This window comes from Elephas maximus, chromosome 1 (assembly GCF_024166365.1).
Source record: "Elephas maximus indicus isolate mEleMax1 chromosome 1, mEleMax1 primary haplotype, whole genome shotgun sequence".
NCBI lineage: Eukaryota > Metazoa > Chordata > Mammalia > Proboscidea > Elephantidae > Elephas > Elephas maximus.
In genome coordinates, this window is record NC_064819.1 from 198,966,104 (window position 1) to 198,989,641 (window position 23,538).

At 38.8% G+C, this 23,538-nt stretch overlaps 1 protein-coding gene across 3 annotated transcripts in view; it reads left to right on the forward strand.

Moving 5' to 3' along the window:
- The window catches only part of TMEM200A (transmembrane protein 200A), an 84,071-nt gene that overhangs the window by 24,033 nt on the left and 36,500 nt on the right, over nt 1-23,538 (forward strand). Inside the window, exon 1 of one of the 3 annotated variants that reach the window (XM_049875602.1) lies at nt 15,607-15,630. The exons of the other annotated variants lie outside the window; for them this stretch is intronic. The gene's annotated coding sequence lies outside the window, so the exon portion shown is untranslated. Of the gene's footprint in view, nt 1-15,606; nt 15,631-23,538 lie in introns of those variants that run through there. 3 annotated transcript variants of the gene reach the window in all.

The following is a 23,538-nucleotide window of genomic DNA, read 5'->3' on the forward strand; positions in this document are numbered from 1 at the left end:
ACTGTGTCATTGGCACTCATAAAAGATGACACAACGGAATCAATTATCTTTTCAGACCAGTAGAGAGAATCTCGGGACATGATTAAGAAAGCTTTCTAATCTCTTCTTTTTCTATGTCAGTTCCCCCACCCACCCACAGATAGAAAATTGCCCCAATCCCTACCCCTACTAAGTGTCAACCCTCTAATGCAGAAAGGAAACCATGGGTCTTTAAAAATTATCAAGGTGATTAGTACTGCAATATATATATATGTTTCTCACGCACAAAAGAAGCTAGTAAAAATTTAATCTCAACAGATATGAACTTGGAACCTTTTTTTTTTTAAATAATTTTTATTGAGCTTTAAGTGAACGTTTACAAATCAAGTCAGTCTGTCACATATAAGCTTATATACAACTTACTCCATACTCGCACTTACTCTCCCCCTAATGAGTCAGCCCTTCCAGTCTCTCCTTTCGTGTCAATTTTGCCAGTTTCTAACCCTCTCTACCCTCCCATCTCCCCTCCAGACAGGAGATGCCAACACAGTCTCAAGTGTCCACCTGATACATGTAGCTCACTCTTCATCAGCATCTCTCTCCTACCCATTGTCTAGTCCCTTCCATGGCTGATGAGTTGTCTTCGGGAATGGCTCCTGTCCTGTGCCAACAGAAGGTTTGGGGACCATGACCGCCGGGATTCCTCTAGTCTCAGTCAGGCCATTAAGTCTGGTCTTTTTATGAGAATTTGGGATCTGCATCCCACTGATCTCCTGCTCCCTCAGGGGTGGAACCTTTTCTAATAAAACAAATTTGCCTTGCATTAGAATACTGGTATTTTAAAACTGTGCTCAAAAGGCAGTGTTCCTTTTTTTTCACTGTCAGCATTTGAAAGCTAGGTCCTTTTAGAGATTACCCTACAGTACTCTTAGGCACTCCTTCATGGAGAACTTATTTCTAAATCTGAAACCATTCAGTTGTGGGGGAGGCAGTCAGCTCATTCATCAATAATCTTTTAATGCTATTGAAGTGAGTGGGTAGAAGAGGTCCCTTTCTTTAACAATTCTAGGAGGACTTGACCTCTGATATCCTTTCCACTTCTATCATTTTGTGACATTATGTCTTTCTTATACTAAGGTGATGGTGTGAACTACTTATAAAGAATGAGGGGTTACCTGTCCATAACCGTTCCCCAGCCCTCTTGTGCTTATAATAATAATCTTCCTGTTGCCGTCGAGTCAATTCCAACTCATAGTGACTCTGTAGGACAGAGCAGAACTGCTCCATAAGGTTTTCAAGGCTGTAACTCTTTATGGAAGCAGACTGCCAAATCTTTCCCCCGGAGCGGCTGGTGGATTCAAATTTCTGACCTCTTGGTTAGCAACCAGTGCTTAGCCACTGTACCCTAGGGCTCCTGATGATAATAACAACAGTACACTAAAGGCCTTCAAAAAAAAAACTCATAATTCCTTTGTAGCAGATCAGATGTTGTTGTTTGAGTACAGTCATGTGGACTCAACCACATGGCATCTCAAGTTTGTTTGTAATTGAGTTGATCCAGTTAGACTCAGATCTTTAGGAGGAATTTTGGACATAGATGTTTTTCCATACCCTTAAGTGTATTTCCTTGTAACAGTCAAACATGAAACTCATTGGCAATTGGATTTAAATATTTAGGTTTAAACTTTCTGACTAGAGTGGTTTAGAGCCCGCGTCCAATTTCTGAAAGTTTTTCTCCTTGGAAGTGTTTGTAAGGACTTTTGTGAGGATTTTTGTTTTCTTTATGTTGAGGTGTAATCCATACTTAAGGCTGTGGTCTTTGATCTTCATCAGTAAGTGCTTCAAGACCTGTTCACTTTTGGCAAGCAAGGTTGTGTCATCTGCATAATGCAGGTTGTTAATGAGTCTTCCTCCAATCCTGATGCTCTGTTCTTCTTCATATAGTCCAGTTTTTCAAATTATTTGTTTGGCATACAGATCAAATAAATATGGTGCACACCTTTCCTAACTTTAAACCATGAACAGTAGAAAACAAAAATTCTCAAAACCACCAATAAGCAACATCATGATAAATGGAGAAAATAATGAAGTTGTCAAGAGTTTCGTTTTACTTGCATCCACAATCAACACCTATGGAAGCAGCAGTCAAGAAATAAAGTGATTTATTGCATTAGGCAAATCTGCTGCAAAAGACTCTATAAAGTGTTCAAAAGCAAAGATGTCACCTTGAGGAGTAAGGTGGATCTGACTCAAGCCATGGTGTTTTCAATCACCTCATATACATTTGAAAGCTGGATGATGAATAAGGTGGACTGAAGAAGAATTGATGCCTTTGAATGATGGTGTTGAAGAAGAATATTGAATATCAAATGGAATCAAATTGACTACATCTGTGGGAAGAGACGATAGAAAAACAGTATCATCAGTCAGAACAAGGCCAGGGGCCGACTGTGAACCAGACCATCAATTGGTCGTATGCAAGTTCAAGATGAAACTGAGGAAAATTAGAACAAGTTGACAAGAGCCAAAGTACGACCGTGAGTATATCTCACCTGAATTTAGAGACCATCTGAAGAATAGATTTGATGCGTTAAACACTAATGACCAAAGACCAGACGAGTTGTGGAATGACATCAAGGACATCATACATGCAGAAAGCAAGAGGTCATTAGAAAGACAGGAAAGAAAGAAAAGACCAAATGGATGTAAGAAGAAACTCTGAAACTTGCTCTTGAATGTTGAGTAGCTAAAGTGAAAGGAAGAAATGTTGAAGTAAAATAGTTGAACAGAAGATATCAAAAAGTGGCTCAAGAACACAAAATAAAATATTATAAAGACATGTGCAAAGACCTGGAGACAGAAAACCAAAAGGAAAGAACACACTTGGCATTTTCCAAGCTCAAAGAACTGAAGAAAAAAATTAAGCCTTGAGTTGCAATATTGAAGGATTCTACAGGGAAAATACTAAATGACTCAGGAAACATCAAAAGAAGGTGGAAGAAATACACAGAGTCTCTATACCAAAAAGAATTGGTCGACATTCAACCATTTCAGGAGGTAACATATGAGCAGGAACCAATGGTACTGAAGGAAGAAGTCCAAGCTGCACTGATGGCATTGGCGAAAAACAAGGCTCCAGGAATTGGTGGAATACCAATTGAGATGTTTCAACAAACGGATACAGCTCTGGAAGTACTCATTCATCGATGCCAAGAAATTTGGAAGACAGCTACCTGGCCAGCCCACTGGAAGAGATCTGTGTTTTTTGTCTATTCTCAAGAAAGGTGTTTGAACCAAATGTGGAAAATATTGAACAATATCAATATCACATGCAAGTAAAATTTTGCTGAAAATTGTTCAAAAGCGGCTGTGGCAATATATCGACAGGGAACTGCCAGAAATTTAATCTGGATTCAGAGGAGAACATAGAGCCAGGGATATCATTGCTGCTGTCAGATGGATCCTGGCGGAAAGCAAAGAATATTAGAAAGATGTTTACCTGTGTTTTGTTGATTATGCAAAGGCATTTGACTGTGTGGATCATAACAGATTATGGATAACATTGTGAAGAATGGGAATTCCAAACGCTAAATTGTGCTTATGAGGAATGTGTACATAGATCGAGAGACAGTCATTGGAACGGAACAAGGGGATAGTGGTTGGTTTAAAGTCAGGAAAGGTGTGCATCAGGGTTGTATCCTTTCATCATACCTATTCAATCCGTATGCTGAGCAACTAATCCAATAAACTGGACTATATGAAGAAGAACTGGGCATCAGGATTGGAGGAAGACTCATTAATAACCTGCATCATGCAGATAACACAACCTTGCTTGCTGAAAGTGAAAAGGACTTGAAGCGCTTACTGATGAAGATCAAAGACTACAGTATTCAGTATGGATTACACCTCAACATAAAGACAACAAAAATCCTCACAACTGGACCAATAAGCAACATCATGATAAATGGGGAAAAGATTGAAGTTGTCAAGGATTCCGTTTTACTTGGATCCATAAACAACATGCATGGAAGTGTCAGTCAAGAAATCAAGAGACACATTGCATTGGGCAAATCTCCTGCAAAAGACCTCTTTCAAGTATTGAAAAGCAAAGCTGTCACCTTGAAGACTAAGGTGCGCCTGACCCAAGCCATGGTGTTTTCAATTGCCTCCTATGCTTATGAAAGCTGGACAGTGAGTAAAGAAGACCACAGAAGAAATGATACCTTTGAATTGTGGTGTTAGAGAAGAATATTGAATATACAATGGACTGCCAAAAGAACAAACAAATCTGTCTTGGAAGAAGCACAACCAGAATGCTCCTTAGAAGCAATGATGGCAAAACTTCCTCTCATATACTTTGAGCATGTTGTCAGGAGGCATCAGTCCCTGGAGAACAACATCATGCTTGGTAAAGTAGAGGGTCAGTGAAAAAGAGGAAGACCCTCAACAAGATGGATTGACACAGTGGCTGCTGCAACGATGGGCTGAAGCTTAATAAGGCTTGTAAGGATGGTGCAGGACAGGACAGTATTTTGTTCTGTTGTACTTGGGGTTACTTTGAGTTGGAACTGACTGGACAGCACCTAACAACAACAATAAATGTTATTCTGTTTATAGGTACCTTAAACATTTCTGAAGAATGGCCAGAAATAAGTATTTTGGTTTCTTGGATGTTCTAGTTGACTGAGAATTACTCTAAATGCTTTACCAATTTTGAAAAAAGTATAAGACATGAATGCCCAACATCCCTGAAACTAATTTTGACTGTAATTTAATATTTTTTGATTTACATAATCATAGGACCTGATAGACATAATGATAAGTCATACAGTTTTGTTTATTTCACCTCAGTTGTTTGGATCTTAGAGAATTTATTATTACCTCTGAGTCACCTAGTTTTAACCAAGAAGCATTCTTAAGTTCTTAACTGTAACTATGGAGCAAATTTGAACGTGTTGCATTTTGTTAAAATCATCACTGCCTTTTACCATAAGTGGGAGTGTGACACACGTTATATAGGTGCTATAATGCAGAAAGAAGAGGTCCTGGGTAGTACAAATGGTTAGTGCTCAACTACTAGCCCAAAGGCTGGCAGTTAGAATCCACCCGGAGGCATCTCAGAAGACAGGCCTGCCAAACTGCTTTTGAAAACCCTTGGAGCCATGAAAACCCTTGCAGCGTTTTTCTCTGCACACGTGGAGCCGCCATGTTTTGATGGCAGCTAACAACAACAACAATGCAGACAGCAATAGTATGAGAATGACATGTAGCCAGAGCAACTCTACCACTTACTATGTGGTCTGAAGATGCCGTTTAGTCTCAGTGAGCCCACTTCTGAATTTACAGAGTGAGACGAGTACTACTGCCTTCATGGAATCCTATGAATCCTATTAAGCTCCAAGGCTTAAATAATGAAGTGTGTGAAAAAGTTTTATATACTTAAGGGTAAGAAATCTGGCCTTTTCATGAATATTTTCTTTCCATAGAGTAGAGGAGAATGCATTGCATAGAAATTAAAAAAAACAAAAAAGCATTGCCATCCAGTCGATTCCAACTCATAGTGACCCTATAGAACAGAGTAGCACTGCCCAGCAGGGAGTCCAAGGCTGTAATCTTTATGGAAGCAGACTGCCACATCTTTTTCCTGCAGAGTGGCTGGTTTGAACCACCGACCTTTTGCTTAGCAGCTGAGAGCTTAACCATTGTACCACCAGGGCTCCGTTCATTGCGTATGTTATTGTTAGGTGTCATTGAGTCAGTTCTAACTCATAGCGGCCCTATGTACAACTGAAAAAACACTGTCCAGTCCTGTGCCATCCTCATAATTGTTATGCTTAAGCCCATTGTTGCAGCCACTGTGTCAGTCCATCTTGTTGAGGGTCTTCCCCTTTTTCACTGACCGTCTGCTTTACCAAGCATGATGTCCTTCTCCAGGAACTGATCATTTCCAATAGTGTGTCCAAGTATGTGAGATGAAGTCTCACCATCCTTGCTTCCAAGGAGCATTCCAGCTGTGTTCTTCCAAGACAGATTTGTTCGTTCCTTTGGCAGTCCATGGTGTATTCAATATTCTTTGCTAAAACCGTAATTCAAAAGCGTCAGTTCTTCTTTGGTCTTCCTTATTCATTGTCCAGCTTTCACATGCTTGTGAGGCCATTGAAAATACCATAGCTTGAGTCAGGTGCACTTTCGTCCTCAAAGTGGTATCTTTGCTTTTTAACACTTCAAAGAGGTCTTTTGCAGCACATTTGCCCAGTGCACTATGTCGTTTGATTTCTTGACTGCTGCTTTCATGGGTATTGATTGTGACTCCAAGTAAAATGAAAACCTTGACAACTTCAATATTTTCTCCACTTATTATGATGTTGCTTATTGGTCCAGTTGTGAGGATTTTTGTTTTCTTTATGTTGAGGTGCAGTCCTTACTAAAGGCTGTAGTCTTTGATCTTCATCAGTAAATGCTTCAAGTCCTCTTCACTTTCAGCAAGTAAGGTTGTGTCATCTGCGTATCGTAGGTTGTTAATGAGTCTTTCTTCAATCTTGATGCTGCATTCTTCTTCATACCGTCCAGCTTCTCAGATTGTTTGTTCATCATACAGATTGAATAAGTATGGGAAAGGATGCAACTCTGACACACACCTTTCCTGACTTTAAACCACCCAGTAGCCCCTTGTTCTGTTTGAATGACTGTCTCTTGATCTGTGTACAGGTTCCTCATGAGCACAATTAAGTGTTCTGGAATTCCCATTCTTCACAATGTTATTCATAATTTGTTATGATCCACACAGTTGAATACCTTTGCATAGTCAATAAAACACAGGTAAACATCTTTCTGGTATTCTCTGCTTTCAGCTACGATCTATCTGATGTCAGCAAAAATATATCCCTTGTTCCATGTGCTCTTCTGAATCTGGCTTGAGTTTCTGGCAGTCCCTATGGATATAGTGCCAGAACCCATTTTGAAGGATCTTCAGCAAAATTCTACTTGATTGTGATGTTAATGATATTGTTAGATATATTTCTGCATTCTGTTGGATCACTTTTCTTTGGAATGGGCACAGATATGGATCTCTTCCAGTCGGTTGGCCAGACAGCTGTCCTTCAGTTTTCTTGGCATGGAGGAGTGAGCACCTCCAGCACTGCATCCATTCTTTGAAACATCTCAATTGGTATTCCATCATTTCCTGGAGCCTTGTTTTTTGCCAATGCTTTCAGTACAGCTTGGGCGTCTTCCTTCAGTACCATCAATTCTTTATCATATTCTATCTCTTGAAATGATTGAACATTGACCGATTCTTTGTGGTATAGTGACTCTGTGTATTCCTTCCATCTTCTTTTGATGCTGCTTGTGTCATTCGGCGTTTTCACTGTAGAATCCTTCAAAATCGCAACTTGAGGCTTGAATTTTTTTCTTTAGTTCTTTCAGCTTGAGAAACGCGAACGTGTTCTACCCTTTTGGTTTTCTAACTCCAATTCTTTGAACGTATTGTTATAATACTTTACTTTGCCTTCTCTAGCTGCCCTTTAAAATCTGCTCAGCTCTTTTTCTTCATCATTTCTTCTTTTGCTTTAGGTACTCTACATTGAAGAGCAAGTTTCAAAGTCTCTTCCGGCATCCATTTTGGTCTTTTCTTTCTTTCCCGCCTTTTTAATGATCTCTTGCATTCTTCATGTCATTCCACAACTTTTCTGGTCTTTGGTCATTAGTGTTCAACACATCAAATCTATTCTTGAGGTGGTCTCTAAACTCAGGTGGGATATACTTAAGGTCATGCTCTGGCCTTCGTGGACTTGTTCCAATTTTCTTCAGTTTCAATTTGAACTTGCATATGAGTAATTGATAATCTGATCTGCAGCCTGCCCCTGACCTTGTTCCGACTGATGATATTGTGCTTCTCCATTGTCTCTTTCCTGAGATGTAGTCGATTTAATTCCTGTTTATTCCATTTGGTTAGGTCCATGTGTATAGTCGCCTTTTAGGTTATTGGAAAAAAGTATTTGCAATAATAAAGTTGTTGGTCTTGGAAAATTCTGTCATGTGATCTCTGGTGTCATTTCTATCACCAAGGCTGTATTTTCCAATTACTGATCCTTCTTCTTTGTTTCCAACTTTCACATTCTAATTACCAGTAATTATTAATGTATCTTGATTGCATGTTTGATTGCATTCCACACCACAGAAATTGGTAAAAATCTTCAGTTTCTTCATCTTTGGCCTTAGTATTTGGTGGGTAAATTTGAAGAATAGTTGTATTAACTGGTCTTCCTTGTAGTTGTATGGATATTATCCTATCACTGACAGCATTGTACTTCAGGACAGATCTTGAAATGTTCTTTTTGGCCATGAATGTGATGCTATTCCTCTTAAATTTGTCATTCCCTGTATAGTAGACCATCGAAACCCTGGTGGCATAGTGGGTAAGTGCTACGGCTGCTAAACAAAAGGTCGGCAGTTCGAATCCACCAGGCGCTCCTTGGAAACTCTATGGGGCAGTTCGACTCTGTCCTATAGGGTTGCTATGAGTTGGAATCGACGCAACAGCGGTGGGTTTGGTTTGGGTATAGTAGACCATATGATTTTCTGATTCAAAATGGCTAATACAAGTCCATTTTAGCTCACTAGTGCCTAGGATATTGATGTTTATTCATTCCATTTCATTCTGATGACTTCCAGTTTTTCAGATTCATACTTTCTGCATTCCATGTTCTGATCATTAATGGATGTTTTCAGCTGTTTCTTCTCATTTTGAGTCGTGCACATCAGCAAATGAAGGTCTCGAAAATTTAACTTTGTCCATGTCATTAAGGTCAACTCTACTTTGAGTAGGCCGCTGTTCCCCAGTTGTATTTTGAGTGCCTTCCAACCTTAGGGGCTCATCTTCCAGCACCGTATCAGACAGTGTTCTGCTGCAGTTCATAAGGTTTTCACTGGCCAGTTTTTTCAGAAGTAAACTGCCAGGTCCTCCTTCCTAGTCTGTCTTAGTCTCGAAGCTCTCCTGAATCCTGCCTACCAAGGGTGACCCTGCTGTATTTGAAATACTAGTGGCTAAGCTTCCAGCATCACAGCAACATGCAAGGTACCACAGTATGACAAACTGAGAGGTGCATGGTGGTTATAAATAGTAGATTCTTAATAAATATTGATAATGGCTTGAGCCTTTGAAAAAATAGCACCCATCCAGGAGCAGATGTCTACTAAGATCAGATACCAACTCATTGAACTGGCAAATTTCTTCTTCTTGAGTCAGCTCAAATGTTTCCAAAGTCTTTTCTGATCCTGTAAGGCAGCTTTGAGTGTTGTATCTTTCTGTGCTCTGGTCTTTGTCGGCTCACCTTCAGGATAGCAGTGTTTCTTAACCTCCATACATACATTGGACATTTTGGGCCGGATAGGAAAATTCTTTCTTGTGGGCTGTCCTGTGCATTGTTGGATGTTTAGCTCTGTCTGCAGCCTCTATCTACTAGATACCAATAGCACCCCACCCCCCGATATAACAATAAAAAATGTCTCCATACATTGCCTGCTGTCCCCTGGTTGGAGGTGAGGGGGTTGCCCCTAGTTGAAAACTACTGCATTATGGTAATCACTTGTTTGTACTTTGTAATATAATTATTGGTTTCAAAGTGCCTTCGTGGTAGTCATTCGAACAGGGAAGGGAATACTGCATGGTTTACAATTGTTAAAGATGTGTGGGAGGGTTGTCTTCTTTCACCTTACTTGTTCAGTTTGTATGCTAAGCAAATAATCTGAGAAGCTGGACTATGTGAAGAAGAATGTGGCATCAGGATTGGTGGGAGACTCATTAACAACCTGAGATGTGCAGATGAGATACAACCTTGCTTACTGAAAGTGAAGATGACTTGAAGCACCTACTGATTAAGGTAAAAGACTTCAGCCTTCCATATGGATTATAGCCGAATTTAAAGAAAACAAATATCCTTACAACTGGAACAGTAAACAACATTATGATAAATGGTGAAGAAATGGAAGCTGTCATGGATTTCATTCTCCTTGGATTAACGATCAGTGTCCACGGAAGCAGCACTAAAGAAATCATATGACATATTGCACTGGACAAATCTGCTGCAAAAGATCTCTTTAAAATATTAAAGGACAAAAAAAAAATATTAAAGGACAAAGATGCCGCTTCGATGATTAAGGCGCACCATGAATCAGAATCGACTCGACGGCATTGGGTTTGGTTTTTGGTTTGACCTAAGCCATGGTATTTTCAGTCGTCTCATATGCATGTGAAAGCCAGATAATGAAAAAGGAAGACTGAAGAAAAATTGATGCATTTGAATTGTGGTGTTGGTGAGGAATATTGAATATACATTGGACTGCCAGGAGACCAAACAAATCTGTCTTGGACAAAATACACCCAGAAATGATCCTTAGAAGCAAGGATGGCAAGTCTTTGTCTCACTTACTTTGGAGATATTATCAGGCGAGACCAATCACTAAAGAAAGACATCATGCTTGGTAGAGGGTCAACAAAAAAGAGGGAGACCCTCAGTGAGATGCACTAAACACAGTGGCTGCGAAAGTGGCCTCAAACATGCCTACTATTGTGAGGATGAAGCAGAACTGGGTAACGTTTCATTGTCACACATAAGGTCACTAAGACTCAGAGCCAACTAGATGGCACCTAACAACAACATGTGCCTCCATAGTGCAAATGCTCAGCACACTACTACTAACCTAAGGGTTGGCTGTTCAAATACCACCCAGCTGCGCTGTGGAAGAAAGGCTTAACGCTCTACTTCAGTAAAGAATACAGGCAAGAAAACCCTATGGAGTAGTTCTACTCTGTAACACATGAGGTCGCCATGAGTCAGAATTGACTGGATGGTGATGGGTTTGGCTTGTTTGACTTCATTTCCACCAGACTGCCAGCCCCTAGAGGGCAGCGCTGTGTTGTTCTCTGAGTTAACAGCCACAGCTCCAGCACATGGCAGATAGTGCAATAAATATGGAAAGACAAAAAGAAAAAAATACGTAAAGAAATAATTATAGTAATTGTTTTGGTCCATTATATGCAGTGGATTTTTACTTTCTTCTGGACCAAAAGGGAAAGGACTCATCATAACCTCTCTTTCTGGAAACTCGTAATGCTGCCACCTTCTCAGATCCTTCTCTCCCCATGCCACGATCATTGATAGAATTATGGAGTGTGTTCACTCAAAGTAGAAGGTAATCTGGCATTGAATACCTTTGAAGACTTTAGGCTTCCAGGCCCAGACAGATTAAAGGCACCTCTCACTCTCTCCTTTTAAATTCTGTAACATCTACACCCAGGCCCCAACAACTACCTACATCCTGAAGAGGCCAAATATGTATATCTAGTTTGTTGTTTTTAGGCGCCAGCAAGTCGATTCTGCTTCATAGCAAACCCATGTGACAGAGTAGAACTCTCCCATAGGGTTTTCCATGTAATCTTTACAGGAGCAGATTGTCAGGTCTTCCTCCTGTGGAGCAGCTGGTGTGGGTTCAAACCACTGACCTTTCTGTTAGGAGCTGAGTGCTTAACTGTTGCACCACCAGGGCTCCTTAAATCTAGATTAGAACCTTCTTGTTTATTCCAGAATCATATTTCCTAGCCCTACTAGAGATCTCCTCCTATGTATTTCACAGGCTCCCAAAACACAACCCAGTGTGTATAAAACTAAATGTATTATCTTACTTTTTTGCCCTTCTTAAACTTCCTTCAGGAATCTTTGTCTCAGGGAATGGTGCAGGGGCTTTGGAGTCAGAATCTTGTTTTGCCCTTTGCTGAGTGACCTTGTGCAAGTTATTTATCCTCTCTGGCTTATTTTCCTCATCTGTAAAATGGGTATTGATCCCCCAGGATCCTGAGGACTAATTAAACGACACGTGTAAGTTACCTAAATGAGATAATGCATGTAAATCACTTGGGAAAAAATGTCTGCCTTGCTTAATAAATGTTTTTTGTTATTAGGTGCTGTGGAGTCAATTTTGACTCATAGTGACCCCATGTGACAGAGTAACTGTCCAATAGAATTTTCTAGGCTGTAGTCTTTATGAGGGGCCCCTGGTGGTGCAGTGATTAAGTGCTCACTGCTAACAAAAGATCAGCAGTTTGAACCCACCAGCCGCTCCGCGGGAGACAGATGCAGCAGTCAGCTTCCGTACATATTACAGCCTTGGATCCTCATGAGGCAGTTGTACTTTGTCCTCTAGGGGTGCTATGAGTTGGAATCAACTTGGTGGCAATGGATGAATCTTTACAGGAGCAGATTGCCAGGTCTTTCTCCCTTGGAACCAAACAGCTTTTGGTTAGCAGCTTAACTGTTGTGCCACCAAGGCTCCTCTTAATAAATGGTAGATACTGTTATTTTCTACAAACATGGTTTGATCAGATACTTTAGAATTATCACTTACCCATCTCCCTGTTCACATTCACTAAGTTTCTGTTGTTGTTATTATTGTTGTATGCCGTCAAGTTGATCCTGACTCATAGCGACCCTATAGGACAGAGTAGAACAGCCCTGTAGAGTTTTGTAGGCTGATGTCTTTACAGGAGCCACTGGTGGAGTCACACCGCTGATCTTTCAATTAGCAGCCTAGACCGTTGCTCCATCATGGCTCCTTCAGTAAGTCCTTACCTTTGGTAAATTCCACCTCCCATCCACCATTCATCTGTCAGTTTGTCATACTATGATGGCTTCCTGTGATGCTGGAAGCTATACCACTGGCATTTCAAATACTAACAGGGTCATCCGTGGTAGACAGGTTTCAGAAAGCTTCCAGACTAAGACAGAGTAGGAAGACAGACTTGGCAACTGTGTGGACCATAACAAATTATGGATAACATTGCAAAGAATGGGAATTCCAGAACACTTAATTGTGCTCATGTGTAACCTGTACATAGATGAAGAGGCAGTTGTTCACACAGAACAAAGGGATACTGCGTGGTTTAAAATCAGGAAAGGTGTGCGTCATGGTAGTTTCACCTTCAGCCTATCTGCCCATTGTCTTGCTGCCGGGGCAGAGATATTTTTTAGTGTCCCCTGTTGCTTTTAGAACAAAGGTCAGTCTCTTGAGATGGTGCTTTGCAACCTGCCTCCTACTTATCTTTCACTCTCATTTTCGATACCATACTAATGTGCTTTAGCAACTCAAATCCCAACATGCCAGGCCTCCTCATGCTCCCATGCCTTCGTACAGGCTGCTCCCTCTTCCTTGTTTTTCTTCTCCCTTCTTTGTCAGGCTAACATTTACTCGTCTTTAAGACAAAGCTCAAGCACCTCTTCATCTTAGAAGCATTATCTGACCACTCATCACTGAAATCATTGCTCCCTGTGTGCCTGTTCTCTTATGAGGCTAAGACTTTATGCAAATGTATTTTCTAGCACTTACCGCACTTAACTTATGTTTCTTCATTGTGTCCTCCACTAAATTTTGAGTTTTTTCATCAGTGGCCATGTCTCGCTCATTTTAGTTCCTAGAGTGAGGAACACATTTCTTGACACATGTTGTTAACTGCTGTTGAGTCAGCCCCTGACTCATGGTGATCCCATGCACAGTGGACAAACACAAAGTCCTGGGCCATCCACATGATTGGTTGCAGATTGGACCATTATGATCCATAGGGTTTTCTTTGGCTGATTTTCAGAAGTAGATCTCCAGGCCTCTCTTCCTAGTTTGTCCTAGTCTGGAAGCACAGCTCAAACTGTAGTGTGTGTTTAATAACTATTCATAGTTGAATAAATCCAGGAGTCAGGCAATATAGTCAGGCAATGTAGATTTATAAAATCACTAGAAGAAAATTGAATCAGAATAACTTTGCAAAGTTGGCAAAATTAGAAATGAAGAACATCGGACGTCTCTGTTGAATAAAACCAGGAACTCAAATGGAAGCTAAAAGCTGGGATCAAGTTAGAGATCCAAGGTGAGTAAGACTATCTGCAAATGGGTAGTGGAGGGAGGAAGACGAAGGGGTCTGGGTGGTAAAGCATGCTGCTTCCTTATTGTCCCTGACTTCAAGCAGAGGGAAGTGATCTAGTGAGGGAGAAACACCTGAAAAAATCAGTTCTAAAAAAGAGAGTGCTATTTGAAAAGGTATGTTCCGAGTGTTATGGCAATAAAGATGAAGTAATTTTTCAACAGATGGAGTCATGTCATTGCCTGGGGCTGGAAATGACCAGCTCCGACTTCAGAGGTGGGTGTGTGGTGGGCAGATGTTTTACATCAGTTCCAAGGCCTCCAGTGTCAATAACAGCTTCAGGTAAGGAGCCTGATCAAAGATCACATTGAGTGGGCCATACTGCCTTAGGGATCACATTGCCTCAGCTGTAAAAAGTGTTTTGTCATTTTCTACATCTGCAGTTTGAGACTAGTTGAGTCCTTTTTCAGGAGGTGATTTTTCAGGCCTGCCTTGTGAAGCAGAGAAACATGGTGGCATAGAGTTTTCACAGCAGTAAGGATATAACTAAAACATCATCTAGTGACATCACTAACCATTATAAACCACGATTTCTCCAAAGGATCCATGTTGTTCTCATCATCCTAAAAAAAAAAAAAAAAAAAACTAGGGAGCATATTTTTACATTGCCCCAAAATGTGCTTTTTTTAACTGAACTTTTGAAAGATCTTTAACCATATTTTACCTGTTGTAATCTCATCCACGCTCTGAGGAAGTCCTTTTCTCCCTTCATTGATCTTATGAATTGAGTATTGAATATTGTTCTTCGAATAGAAAAAAGGAACGAGTTTCCATTCCCACTGTTTGTACACTGTTTCGTTGTTGCGGTGGTATAGCAATGAATCATGTCCCTGGTTGTATTTAGTGGTTCAGTAAACTTCCCTTGTGAGTCACTTGTCAGAGTTGTAGTCAATATTCATTTCTCCAAAACCTTAAACCAGCCCCAGAAAATGTGGTTCTTGACTGCTCTATAGAGAAGGAGCCCACACCCTCACCCTAAAACCAGCCAAGTCTGTAAGCCTGAGACTGCTTAAAGGGAAATGCTGAACTGATATGCAAGGAACAACCTTGGCTGAAGCTTGATATGATTTTCCTGTTTCACCACTGTCATACTGAAATTCCCTTCCGCTTTTACAGCAGGGAATACTTCTGCCAGCAGGTTCCTGCCTGGAGCTGGAATGAATCCCTGTAAATACACAGCGTAGCAGGGGTGGAAGAACTTTCGTCTTTCCCCACGCGGCTTCTGCTTCTGGCAGAGGTTTGGGTATTGGCAGGGGCGTCCCGCCTCTGCACAGTCTGCTCTGGGAGGAGAGGGGTTCCTCTTACTTCCAATTACCAGTTTCTTTATCTGTGGGAGGATATTTTTTGGCACAGATTATCTTCTTCATGTTTGGCCGATAGCACCCTTGCTAATTTATTTTTTTGGCATCCGTTATGCGTTTGTTAAGATGTCAAAGGTACATACAGAGCATTGAAGGTTGACTTTACATTCTGAGGCTCCCAGTGGGAAGGAGATATTAGAAGTTATCTCTTTGAAATAAAGGTGAAGGTACAAGGTCAATAAAGGATACTAAGCACTGGATTACTAGCCAGAAGGTTGGCAGTTCCAGCTCACCCAGAGGTCACAGCCTTAAAAAACCCTATGGAGCAGTTTTACTCTCTACATCCGGAGTCGCCTTCAGTCAGAATCAGCTCGACGGCAACAGGTTTGATTTTTTGGTTTTTAGGCATAATTTACTTGCCTCCTTGTACAAGTCTCAAGGCCCTTTAGTGAACAGTGAATCACAGAATCCTAAAGTGGTAAGCAGGTAAGGATTTGAAAGCTCATGTGATGTATTTACTTCATTTTTCATCTAAGGAATTTGAAGCCAGGAACAGTTAAGTGACTTTCCCAAGGCCATCAGCTGGCAGGTGTTAGAACCTAAGCCAGAATTCTGGTCTCTCTTCATCCTATATCACAATGTTTTGAAGTAGTAGGCACTCAGGAAATATTTGGTTTTCATCTGTCTTCATAGTTCCTTTTTGCATATAGAATGGGAAAGATACTCCTCCTCCCCCAAATGCTGACTAGCTACATAGCAGTCCTGGAAGGATTGGCTATAATTCTTGTAGCTGAGTTGAGTTGCTTGGAAAAAGGGTCATTTTGGTAGTTTTTTCCTTTCCCAGTGGTTAGAACCCTTAGTTCAAATGCCAACTAGCTGAAATGTGTCAAAATCAATCTGTAATTTTGGAGGCTGTGGAAAAGCAGCTCCAGTTGCCTGTCCCGGACAGTGTGTTCTGTTCTACTATCTGGGACATTACTAGCAGATCTGTAAAGGCATACGCAGGAAGAACGGGTCTCACAGATTGCTCCTTCAGAGGAATTGATTCTATAAGCAACTAATTTGAGTGAAAGTAGCTCTGAAAATATTTCACATTTTGGTTGAACATCTTAAATGCTCAAGTAATTTTTTAAAAAGCTCTCTTTAAACCTGATACTGTGAAAATGATTTTTTTTAAAGAAAATTAATGAGCCAATTTGTTTATAACAACTGCTTTCACAGGTCAAATGGAGAAGATTTTTCCAATAATGATGCTAGAATGTGCTTACCATCCACTCTCTGAGTAGACAGTGATTTGCAACCAAGAAAGTAACTCAAGCTGGATCAAAGTTCTGTCGAATCAAAGTTGAACTGAATTTAAAACAAACACTACACTTAATGGTCATTTAAATTATTGAGACAGAAGAACTGTGTCCTTTAAGACTAGTAATCATTTTGTATGGGAGTTCTAAAAAGGGCCTGGAGATCAAGCTTGTGATGGTGCCCTTAGGGGCTAAAACTTAACACTTCAGTATCTCCAGCTTCCTCCCTAGAGTAAGTATGAGAATAGTGAAAAGAGACTTTTGGTGTCAAAATCATTTTCAAAGAAAAGAAAGTATCAGATATTCTTTAGTTATGAATTTGTATGTAAAATCAGTGTTTTACTTTTCTTTTGTATAAAAATATCAACTAACACTTTTTTTTTTAATCCTCTACTCTCAGACTTTTGATTTATTACTCTCAGACTTTCGATTTACTAAATTAGTCTTTCCAACATTTATGATATGGGACCAGCAGATTTTTGCACGTAATAGGTGCTCTGCAAATATTAGAAGGTGATGATATAGGAGTTACAAAGATTGAAAAAAAATATTTGCACTGGTGTTTTTTTATTTATAAATTTCTGTTTGCTTGTATTTTTATTGGAATTTTGAAAGATTCTGACCAGGTTTTTTTTTTTTTCAAATTAAGAATGTTCCAAATTAGTGTGACTAAGGTTGTAAAGAATAAAAAGTTTTAAAAGTAGGGATTTTGAGTTTTTTTTTTTCTATTGTTGGTTTTATGAAAATAATTTTTTTTAAAGAACAAGTCAGCTAATTTCGAGAAGTATAAAGAAGATATTAACTATTTATATTTTGGGGATATCTTTTCTGATTAAAAAATTCAAAAGTATATATACATGTTATATGTACACAGTGCACATGTATGTATTTAGTGCATTAAACAAAAATGGAATCACCATATTCCTACTTTTTAATCTGCTAATGTTTTGTGTTTACTAGTGAAATACTTCAAATAAACAAAAAATACACCAAGGAGGCACTCATCACCCAGACTTAATTTATTTTAACATTTTGCCCTAAAAAAAAATGCTTTTTAAAAAATACATTTTTAAGAAATAAAATACTTCAAGTGCTACTGGAGACTCCCCCACATTTTATTCCCCAGTTACCTTCCAGAGGTAACTGGTAGCCTGTGCAGCCTTCACATCTGTGGTTTTATACTTTTACTATGAATGTTTGTATCTGTGATTATTGAGAGCATTATCTTGTGAATTTTAAAATTTAAATAAATACATTCCTATTCCACATGCTCTTTGGACATTTTTTTCATTAAATATTATGTTTTTGAATTTGACCAAATTGATCCCTGTAACTCTATTTGATTTATTTAAAATTTCAGATTGCATAATTATACCCTATTGATGGACAATTAATTTGCTTCCAGATTTTTTATATTATAGACAATATAGCAGTGAACATCACATCTCCTTGTACACATATGTAAGATTTCTCTAGGATTTATACTTACTAGTAGAATCATAGATTAAGTCAACATCAAGTCTACAAATAACTGCAAATTTAGAATCTAAAGTGATTGTAGCAGTTGATACTCCCACTCTTCTAAAACCAAAAACGTTTCTGTCAAGTCGATTGTGGCTCATAGCGACCCTATAGGACAGAGTAGAACTGCCCCATAGAGTTTCCAAGGAGTGCCTGGTAGATTGGAACTGCTGACCTTTTGGTTAGCAGCCGTAGCTCTTAAGCACTACACCACCAGGGTTTCCAACTGCCACTTTTAGCTGGGATCAATTTCTTGTAATTCATTTATTTTGAGCCCATGTTGTTAGATAACGCAGATTTTATATTCTTATAGTTAATGGTAAACGGTTCCTTTTATCATTGTGAAAATAATGACCTTCATCCTTAATAATGCCCTCTTTTCTATTTTTTATGATGTTAACCTTGCTATACCAGTTTTCTGTTGGATAGTATTTTTCTTATTTCAACCTTTTACTCTCTGTCTCATTTATATTTTAAGTTTGTATATGTGTGTGTGTATAATGTGAGTGCATTTAATATTCAATCTGAAGTTCTCTGTCTCTTAACTAGTAAATTTAATCTTTTTGATTTTATTATGATTACTGATGTATTTGGATTTATTCCTACCACTCAATTTTGTGTTTTTTTACCAGGCTTTTTATATGTATGTTTTACCCCCTTCCCGCTTTCTTATTGCATCAGTTGCCTTTTCATATTTTACTTTTTCATCCTGCTGCTGCTTTGGAAATTATATATTTTCTTTATAAAAGTAAAAATACAGGTATTATATTTTTATTATTTTAGTGGTTATCTTTACATTTTAACATGCATTCTTGACTAAATAAAACCTAAAATCCTTGGTAGCACTGCATTCCTTCTGAATAATAATTTTATAACAGTTTAATTCTGATTATCCCCTTTCATCTTTATGACTTTTGTTGTATAGTATTTTAGCTCCCTTTTGTTTTGAATTCCCCCATTAAGTCATCATCATAATCATATTATTATATTTCATGTAGTCAATTCTTATTGTAATTTAGCATTTGTGTACAATTTTCTTATTTCCCCATTGCCTCTTGCATATTTGCTTTCATGGTTCAGTTTCCTTCAAATTGAAGTATATCCTTTGGCAGTTGTTTCAATGAGAATCCTTGACTGTAAATGCCTTTAATTGTAGTTTGCCTGAAAGTGTCTTTATTTGGGCTTCACCTTTTATAGTTTAGCTGAGTATGCAATTGTTGGTTAAGGGTTATTTTCCCTCAGTGTTTTGAAGATCTTACTCCCTTTAACTTCTGGCTTTGTAATTTCTTTTTTTTTAACAATAAAATTTTATTAAATGAAAATACATCTTAGGTGCTGTAGCCAAATCAATATTTAAGTATATCTTGCCACTAGAGAATGAAAATTAAGAACATTTTGATGTTAAGGCATAGCTGTGTTGAAAACAGTGTCTTCCAGCCTTTTAATTGTAACTAGGTTATAAAATAATTAGCCTGAAATGTATGATTTTTTAATTTATTGCCATCGTCTTAATCTGAGACAGCTAACATTTTAGTAAATCACTGCCATTTGGTTTGAATGAATGGTTCTGTGAACATATTTGTTAACTTATACCATATTAGCTGTTATAATATACTTTATATTGATTAATTGAGATTTAAAAATAAGTATGTTCTTTGTGGGAAGCCCTGGTGGCATAGTGGTTTAGTGCTATGGCTGCTAACCAAGAGGTGGGCAGTTCAAATCTGCCAGGTGCTCCTTGGAAACTCTCTGGTGCAGTTCTACTCTGTCCTATAGGGTCGCTATGAGTTGGAATCGACTCGACGGCAGTGGGTTTGGTTTTGGTGGATGTTCTTTGTGAACAGCCTTTTGGAAAAAGTGCACTGAATAAAGTTTCTAGTCATATTTTGCTTCACTAACTTGTCACTTATTAAAAAACCTCAGAGTTAAATAGTACTTGAACGAAAAGTCCAGTGAATTTGACTATTCCTTTCCCCTATTTTTGTTTGCATGTCTACTTAAAACCATCATTTCTCTGCAAATTTTTCACTTAGTCTGTCAAGAACCAGTGCTATGGAAGTCCTCTAAAAGCCTCAGCTGTTTTTGGAGTCTCTGAATGGTTATAGCATGCTGTAAATCTGCTTCTTCCAGAGTGAGTGTTTCATCTAGCAATCTGAGGAAAGGAACAGCTGTTGCTAGAGAAAAGGGAGGACTTCTTTGAGAGCCTCCGTATTTTTTGATGAAGTCTTTGATGTGGCTTGCCCTATGAGAAACGTTATATTTTCCCATTGGCTAACCAAAGCTGTATGTTGGTGATGGTTCCAGGTTGTTTAATGGGACAGATTGTTTTTGTTTTAGAAACAATTTTTGATGTGGCACTTCCCAAGCTGTGACCCTGTCCTGTGAAGGGTTGGAATACAGGCTTCATTGACATACATGCTTCATTTTTCTTCAACTGGAGTCTTTGGTTTATGTGGCCCTTTCGGTCTCTTGGGCTCATGTTTACCATATGTCTTTGGTGTTCTTCATTCTCCTTTGCTCTGGGTAATTTGAGACCAATTGATGCATCTTAGATGGCTGTTTTGTTGATTATCACTAACAGGCGGATTGTCAGATCCTGTTTCACAAACCCATTCTTTTATACTGTCAAGATTATATACTTCTTTCATTCTCTTTTGCCTTATGTGAATTCAAATTGACTTGTACTGGAATCTTGACTACATTGCTTTTGAGCTGGGTGACTCCTGCATGTTATTTAACTTCTCTGAGTTCTAGTGGCCTAATCTGAGAACCCAGCATTTATTTACCTCTGTTACTTCTTCAGCTTCTGGTTGAATCCATAAAGAGATTTCTCTGCATTCTGACAATGTCGAACCTTACCTTGAGCCCAGTGATCCTGGAAAGCAATGTTTAAAGAAATCCCCTCACCACTTTGTGTTCCAGAAATGGTTTACTGCAAGGAACCATCCTTCCCTATATGGTTTAGTTAAGACTTACGGATCCCCGCCTTGTTTAAGTATGATAAGGTCAGACATAGGCCCACCAAATTCCCATTCTTTTCCTTATAAATGGATTAGCTGAACTGTTTGTGCCAACTGACCAATTTGGACACAATACTGGCTACCTTAACTTAACCAAACTATAGCTAAGCTCTCTCTCCCCTGGGTCCCCTTACTCTGACTCACTCTCAGCCTAAACCAGCATACAACCTGCTCCCCAATTTAGGCTGACCCTGTTGTTTGTTGCTAGTCCGTTCTGACTTATGGTAACCCCATAGAGTTGCCACAAAGCTTGACATTGGGGTAAAATATTCTCTATCCTGGCTCTGTCAGTTCTTATTGGAAGCCTGTTCTCAGTCTCATTGGTCCTTTATGTTTAATCTTTTGTTTTTTCCTGGTTGTTATGAAGGTTTTCTCTTTTTCTTTGTGTTCTACTATTTCATAGTATTGTATGTAAGTGTGGATTTATATTTATATTTATTTTATTTTTGCTCAGGATTTAGTGTACTTCTTCTTCAACCTGATAATTTATGTTTTTCATCAGTGTGGAAGTTTTCAACCTCTGTCTCTTTGAGTATTGCCTCTTTCCCGTTCTGTCTATTCTTTCCTCCCAGAACGCTTAATAGACCAATCTGAACCTTTTAATTCTAGCTGTTATATCTCCTTCCTACTGTCCAATTCTATATTCCTGTGCTTCATTCTGATATTTTCCTCAGATGCATTTTTTAGTGTGCCACTTCCATCTTTAACAGTGACTATTCTGCAGCTTAATCCAGCCACCGAGCTTTTAATTTAGTGTTATCTTTCAGTATTATCTTTTTCATTCTGTAAGTTCTATTTAAATACATTAGTTTTTTTTTTTTCAAAGTGTCTTATTTTTTTAAATTCTTTTATTTTTGTACTAATTTTAAACTCTTTTTTAGTCACCTTCATATTGCTCTCTTATCTCCGGTACTTGGGGCTGTGAACCCTAGTGTTTGGGGAATCTTCCGATTCTTTGTCATAGCGACAGTTTAGTGCCTATGGTTTTTTAATTATTATTATTTTTTAATTGTGAGCTCATCTTTAGCCATGACTGTTTTCTTATATGAGCCCTAACTTATGGATGTTTTGACAGAGTTACTTTGTGTATACGGCTTCTGGGTTTATAGGGGTTTCATCAGTTTTTTATAATAATTTCATTACTTAAGGTTTTTATGGATAGTTTAATTCGGCCTCTGTACGTATAAACAGCCACAGACTTGGAGCCCAGGGCAAAGCTGAGCTTCCTTGTCATTTCTCTGGGCCAGTGCCTAAAGTTTTCTAGTCACCTTCCAACATGGCCGACCTTCCGGTTCCCAGAATCAATGAAAAGGTTTCCAGGCCAGCCCTCTGCCACATGTGGCCTTCTTGTCACATCACTGTCTCCATATGGATGTTATAGAAGCAAACTAACAAGCAATCAAACAAAACCCAGCCATTAATTTATAGGATCTGTATCTAGGTCTGAAATTCCCCTGTGATGCCTTGAAGCTAAATTTTTTCTCTCTGGTGTTGAGTGCCTCTTCATTTCTGGAAATAATTGGGTAGCGGTATACATCTCTTTCATTCATTAGGCCTCAGCTGTGTATTAACCTTTTTTGTTATTATGGCTTATTCACCATTTCTATGGTATCCAGAATTATTTTTTAATGTTGAGGAATTTTTTCCTGCTAATTTATGTTGGTGATCATTTATAGTCAGAGTGTTACTGGAAGAAGCAGATTACATGTTTAAAATTACAGAATCTGAAATGAAAAATCTACAATTGATAACATTATTATTATTACCATAGAAAGCATGAGTTATTCTATAGTGTTTTTTTAATAAATCCTTATTTCAAAAACTTGAAGAATTGCTCTTCTCACTTAAATCCAGCCACTACAGTACCTTTTTTTGATCTCTTCTTACAGTTCTCCTTCCAATGGTTGACTTTGTGCCTTGGCAGGAGAGTCTTTCATTTTAACTGAGAGTGAGAAATTCCATGTGTTAGTATCTATGCAGATGCTCACCTACTGTTGACATAATTTGCTTAGTGCTGCTGGAGAAAATCACACAGTTTGTAGACTGGTACCATTACACATTCATAGTTTCCATTCCCAGATGTGTTTTCAGTGCTGCTCAGCAGTCTACTCACGTGGCCTTGAAGAGTTGCCCTCGATGGCTATGCTGACTTTCACCACCCTCCCCAAGTCTCCTACTCCACTGCTGACTCTGGTAGATAGCCTGTTGGTGGACATTACGGTTGTTTTCCACAGTTAGCTGTTGTGAAAAGTGCTGCAATGAACATTGGTGTATCACATTAAAAAAAATATATATATATGTATATATAAATGTAATCATAATGTAAGTTCTTTTCTGAGACTAGCTTTTTCACTCACCATTATGTTTCTGAGATGAATCTGTGTTAACGTGTGTTGTAGCTGTTTCCATTCCTCTGGTCCCCATTTTCCAGGATGTTGTAGACTCTACTC